Genomic DNA, 6,878 nt, shown 5'->3' on the forward strand with positions numbered 1-6,878 from the left:
TGATCCAGGCTATAGTCTTCGCAATTACGTGCTATGCATCAGAGAGTTGGGAAGTGAATAGGGATGATAGAAAGAGAATTGATGCCTTTGAGCTGTGGTGCTGGAGAAGAGTGCTGAATATACCATGAACTGCTAGGAGAAGAAATAGGTTTGTCCTGGAGAGGGTGAAACTGGAATGTTCCTTGGATTCAAGGATTCTGAAGCTTCATCTGACATACTTTAGGCATTTTGCAAGGAGGGACTGGTCCTTGGAGAGGGACATCATGTTTGAGAGAATGGAGAACTGCGCAAGAGAGGAAGACCCTCGATGAGATGGATCGATTCTGTGATTGGGGTGGTGGAAATGAGAGTGTTTGAGACAGCGAGGTTGGCACAGGATAGAACGGTGTTTAGGGTTCTTGTACATAGGGTCACTATGAGTCGCAAACGACTGGATGGCACATAACAACAACAACAAACAATGGGGTATATCATCCAGTCATAAAAAATAAATAAGAACTGGTACATGTTACAGTGTGCATGAACTTAAAGAATCTTTATGTGAAGCAGACAAATCTAAAAGTCTCTTATTATATGATTGATTACATTTATATGAAATATTTAGACTAGATAATTTCCTAGTTCTATAAAGCAGTTTAGGAATGGCAGGACTGAGGCTCTGATGGGATATGTGGTATGTGTTGCACTGTCAAACTAAACGTCAGTGGTTCGTATCTACTAGCTGCTCAATGGGAGTAAGATGGGTGGTTTCTTCTTGTCAAAAGTTGTTGTATTTGTTTACTGTGGAGTCAGAGTTGACCCATCTCTGACCTTCTGGTGGGTTTTCAGAGGCAGTTAATTGCACGGGAGAAGACTTCTGATGAAAGACTGAAACCCTGACCTTTTGTATAGCAACTGACACATAATGTTCTATGATATCTTACCTCGATTTAAAAATGCACGGTGATGAGCATATATCCATGAGCACAGGACAGTATAGACACAGAAAGAAAATACAGATTATAGTAGTATATATTAGAAAAGCAGACAAATTCAAGAATATGAAGTCACTTTATGCCATTCAAAAGCTCTGATAGTGCTGTTATTAAGTCATTTAACTGCTAATTGAAAGTTCAGTAGGTTTTTTTTTTTTTGGTTGTGTTTTTTTTTTTTTTTTGTTTTTTTTTAGTTCAGTAGTTTTAACCCACCAGTCAGGGCATGAGAAAAAGATGGGACAGCTAACTTATTTAAAGATTTACCACATTGGAAACTATATGGGGCAATAATATTCTATCTTTAAGCATCCCTGTGAGTCAGGCAGTTCAAAAGCACCAGCTGTTCTCTGCCAGAAAGACGGGTCATCATCTCCTGTATAATTTATAGTCCTAAAAACCTGCTAGAGGGTCATTTATTAGTCAATTCCAACTCAATGGCACACCACAGCAGCAACAGTGAGTCAGAATTAACTCAGTAGTGATGAGTTGTGTTGGCTAGTTTGTATATTCCCTTAAAGAGATGGTGCCTGATCCTAGATGTGTACGGCCGAGGAACAGAACAAAATAGTATCAGAAAAATAGAATTTTGCTGTTGAATTTTTTGCATTTGATTCTTTTTCAACAGCTATTATATGTATTCCAACAATAAAGAAATGAATTTTTAAAACATCACTTATACTTGCTTTTTACATTCTAATTTCTAAAATATTTTTTAATACCTTATTAGGCCCTACAAACCTGTGGAGTTAATGGCTAGTACCTAAGTAGGTAATTAAGTTGAGAGTAGTGCCTTCAATATAGGCATAATCTTCCCATGTGTTGATTATTGTTGGTCGCATGCATAAAATAGTGTGCTTGCATTGGGACTAAAAAACAAAAGCAACCAAAGAAAGATACATTAACACGCACTTTTTATGCTCTCTATTTTGCTTATTTTTAGAGTCTCAACGCTCTCTGGATACTTCCTTAATTTTAGATTTTCCATGTTATTTTAAAATAAAGATATAGACAAAATATCTTCGCATGCTGTTTAAACACACTTGCAAGTAATGGTTTCCTCTGAATGTCTACCCATATTCTTTCAGAATATATGACATTTTTTCTTCTTATCTCTCCTGGAGATTAAAAAAAACAACCAAACAAATAGAACTTGCTCATCATCTTTATAAAACTCTCCAGTAGTTTCAGTAGATTAACATTCTTCTCTTAATTGACTTACAGCAACTCATGAAACCTTTTTGTCACAGAGTTTAGTTACCAGGCTTCTAAGCATTTTGACAAAACTTTTAGGGTTGTTGTTTTTGTATTTTGTTGTTTTGTTTTGTTATCCTAACCTTTCATAAAGATTAATTATGATTGAAAAACTAGGTTTACTTCTGTACCTTTGTAACTACAAATATCAAGATCTTTAAAAGGATTTTGTTCTCCAGTCATATTAGACAATTTCTAAATTGCGACCATGTTAATCAATACATTCTATTCAATTAACATCTACTGACTGAAAGTCTTATATACGTCCAGCCCTATCAATTAAAGCACTGCTAAAAAACAGTGAAATACTGTTTCATTTATGCAACGTGAGAAGAACTTTACTTGAGTGTGTATAATCCCATACATAAGATGAAATGTTTTGCTCTCTCCTAGATAAAAGATGGGATGTTGTTGTTGTTGTTGTTATCATTGTTGTGTGTCATTGATTTGGGACCAATTCATAGATGATGCTTAAGCAGGTTTTCATGGGTAGTACTGAAGAGCAAGGATGTCAGTCTGGAGACTAAGGTGCATCTAATACAGGCCATGGTCTTTGCAATTACTTGCTATGCATCAGAGAGGTGGACAATGACTAGGAATGAAAGAAGGAGAGTGAATGCCTTTAAGCTGTGGTGCTGGAGAAGAGTATTGAATATACCATGGACTGCTAGGAGAAAAAACAATTCGTCCTGGAGAGGGTAAAGCCAGGCTGCTCCTGGGAGGCAAGGATTATGAAGCTTCATCTGACATACTTTGGATATGTTACAAGGACAGACCAGTCCTTAGAGAGGAATGTCATACTTGGAAAGATAGAGGGACAGTGCAGGAGAGGAAGACCCTCAAAGAGAAAGCTTGATTTAGTCACTGGGGTAATGGGGATAGGTATGTCAGAGACAATAAGATTGTGTAGGGTCACTATGAGTCGCAGGTGACTCAACCTCGATGGCACATACCAAAAACAACAACAACAACAACAACAACAACAAATCAAATGGGAAGTGATTACCCAGCTATGGGTTGATTCTGACTCAATAGTATTGAATGAAAAATGATGCATTAGTATGCGTGTTTATGTGTGTGTCTGTGTATACATGTGCTAAAATTTGAAAATATTTAAAGGTAGTTATAACAGATACAAATGTTTTTCAATAAAAGGAAAAGAAAACTTTGCACATCTGAAAATAAAACTTAGCCTTTCCCCCACCCCAATTGTATCTACAAGCCACTAATATATTGACTACTCTCTTGGCAATTCTTCCCTTTCCGTTTAGGCCTCCAGACGGTACAGTCAATTAAATTGACTATACAATGATTCAGAGTAGCCATTAAGAAATAACCTTGAGGTGAAATGTTGTGACCTTTATAAAATTTAAAGATTGGCTTCCACAAAGATCAAGTCCTGATCTAACAACTTACCTCTGGAAGTTCACACTCTGAGGCTCTGTGTCCATTTTTATTGAAAATGTAACATTTCATTGAAATCTTCCATTTTCTGAAGAGTTGAATACAATTCTGTTTATAATTTTCTCTCAATGTAAAAACACCTCACTCGAAATATACTTGAAATTCTTGCAAACTAACCTCACTACAGATTCATGTTACTATTTCTTTTTCTAGTTTGTGTAAATGATATAAACCACCAAAACCTACTACTGACAAGTAAATCTCAACTCCCAGTGACCGTTTAGGAAAGACTAGACGTGCTCACCCATAATGTTTCTAAGGCTAAAAATCAATATGGGGAAAGTGGGCTTCATCTTCTCCCATTAAAAAGCTGATGAACTTGTACAGCTGACCTTGCATTTAACAGATAACCACTCTAGCCACTGCTATGGCGGCTCATATAAAAGATATGCATGTTTATATGTGCTTAAAACAATAAGTTCTAATGGAACTCTAAAGAAAAACAGAGAAGTTAGAGAAAGTGACATATGAAATATAAAAAAGAATTTGGTAACTTCCCTTAGAAAGTCCAAGACTGGAGTAGCTGGGAAAGGGGAATCAAATAATATTAGGTTATCATCAAACACTGCATTTACTCTACCATTTGAGTGTAAAGACTATATGTATATCTCATGTTACTCGTTACAAAACCACAGCTTTTAAGGTAAGCAATCATGTTGTAATAAAATTTTCTCCTTTCAATGGGTCTCCAGATCTGGTTTCTATTCTATTTCTTCTTCAGAATCCACAAAATGTATAAAAAAAGATCCTTGTAGGAAAATTAAAAACTGATAGTAAAAAAAAACCCAAACAAAAAACCTTACTCAACAGCACCTAACAACAACAGCAGCATTACTTTAAAGAGCACTATTTGCATACTATTGTACCAAAGATTTTAAAAATCACAAATAAATAAAATAACCAGTTATGTTAATTAATAAGTTGTTATTGTTATGTGCCATTGAGTCACCTGCTACTCATAGCGGCCCTACGTACAACAGCCCTAAACCCTGCTTTATGCCTTGCCAATCTTACTGTCTCAAACTTATCCCCATTATGCCAGTGACTGAATCAAGCAGTCTCTTCAGGGGTGGTCTTCTGCTGCGCTGTCCCTTCACCCTCTCAAGCATGACATCCCTCTCCAAGAACTTATCCCTCCTTAGAACATGTCCAAAGTATGCCAGATGAAGCTTCCGAATCCTTGCCTCCAAGGAGCAGCCTGCCTTCACTCTCTCCAGGTTGAACTTGTTTATTCTCTTAGTATGGTATTTTGTTTCACGTTCATACTGTTTACGTGAGATGCTACACTGGAATTGACTTCATTGCACAATTTTTGTAAAATATTGCATTTTTACTTTATTTCTCAGAGATCTTTGAAGATTTTTTTTTACATTTTTTAAATACTATTTTATTTTTTTTTTTACAGAGATTTTGGATTTCCATTCATTCATTGCCACAATTTTCTCCCTGCCCACCCCTCCCCACCAGCTCGCTTCCCCCTCCGAAGAGAGAAAAAAAAAAAGAAAAAAAATTCCTTCATTAGTATACAATCCCCACGTCCCTCCCCCACCCCCTACCCCGAGTACACTTCTCTATGCAACCTTAATTCTGGATTCCTGCGCTAACCATAATACTCAATCATATATCACTTCTAATCTGTTCTTTCCCTCATCTGTTTCAATACAATATACATGATTTATCCAGTTTTTTCTGTCATACCCCCACCCTGATGTCAGACCCATTCTACAACAGTGGCACCATGCAGTATTTGTCCCTTTGTGACTGAGATATTTCACTCAGCATAATGTTCTCCAGGTCACCCAATTTGAATAATATTGCATGAGTTTCTTGTTTTTCAATGTTGTGTAGTATTCCATTGTGTGGATATACCACAGCTTCTCTATCCATTCGTTTGTTGATGGGCCCTTAGGCTGCTTCCAACTCTTTGCTATTGTAAACAAAGCTGCAATAAACATGGGTGTGCATATATCTTTGGAGATTTAAAAAATTTTTTTTCAGGTGTCTTTCTTCTATAACATTGCTGATTCAGTATATAATTTTTTATTCAGTGTCACCCTTACTAAACAGAAAAATCTTTCAGCTAGTTCTTTAATCTCTGACATTTTTCATTGTGTTAATCACCACAAAAGCAAGATACATACACCACCTCTACCAGTACATAAAATTACTTTGAGTTTTTGAGCATCTGTATCTTTCCAATCTTAGAAAATCATTCCAGCAAACTGAACTTCTTATGGCTTGAAAAAGAAGTCTTACTTTGTGTCATAAGCCAAAAGATAATTCCTTATAGCTGATTATTTCTTTATAAAACAGTATATTATTTGTGATACATTTCTGATGTTCTGGTATTGCGATGTTAAATCATAGGCAGTAAGAAAACTCCATTCTTACCAGTATCAGTTGCAGTCAAACAAAAAGCTTGCTAAAATACTTTAAGACTAGTGTAAAAAAAAAAAAGAAGACTAGTGTCTCCTCTTCATAAACATATTTAACTAGAGAAAAGTAAAGATAGTGGTGGTGTTCCCTGTATAGAAGCAAAAGGTATTTTAAAGGAATAGTAGAAAGAAATTACGATGTTTGAACTACAAACACTTTTACTAGCTTAAAAACGAAGGTATATTTCTCCTTAAATATTCTGAATCTCTTGACGAGTGTTTCTGGGACATAGTAAATAGTGGGCATCCTCTGAATGAATCATCTGTACTTTTCTATTTGACCTGCTCTAAAAGTAAGCAACTAGTAAGTGCCTAGTGTCTATCAAGACACATGAACACACAACACAAAGGTGGGAGAATGGAACCTCTCTGAGATGATCTAGAGTCAATGAAAAAGAATCATGTCCAGGCTGCAGGTACCAAGGAAAAGGACACTCAGGGTGGATATGTAAAGGACACAGAGGTGTAATCCACCTAGAACACAGAAGGAGCAGAAAAGATAAGAGAGCCTATGAGAGATACTTGATCAAAGAAGAAGGCATTGTTAATACGGACACACACACATCATTTCCTCCCTTCTGTCTAGTCTCTTGAAACACCAAAACAGCTTCTCTCCACAGAGCTAAAACCAATGTAATATTCAACTGGAAAAGGGAAAAGAGAAGACCATCAAATAAAGAGAAAACACTGGACCTTCAAAATGAACAGGGCTGAATCACAGTAAGAACTAGAACAAAAGCAGGATAGAATGAAA

Source organism: Elephantulus edwardii, unplaced genomic scaffold, assembly GCF_000299155.1.
Source record: "Elephantulus edwardii isolate Elephantulus edwardi_28Jun2011 unplaced genomic scaffold, EleEdw1.0 scaffold00014, whole genome shotgun sequence".
In the NCBI taxonomy this organism is placed as follows: Eukaryota; Metazoa; Chordata; class Mammalia; order Macroscelidea; family Macroscelididae; genus Elephantulus; species Elephantulus edwardii.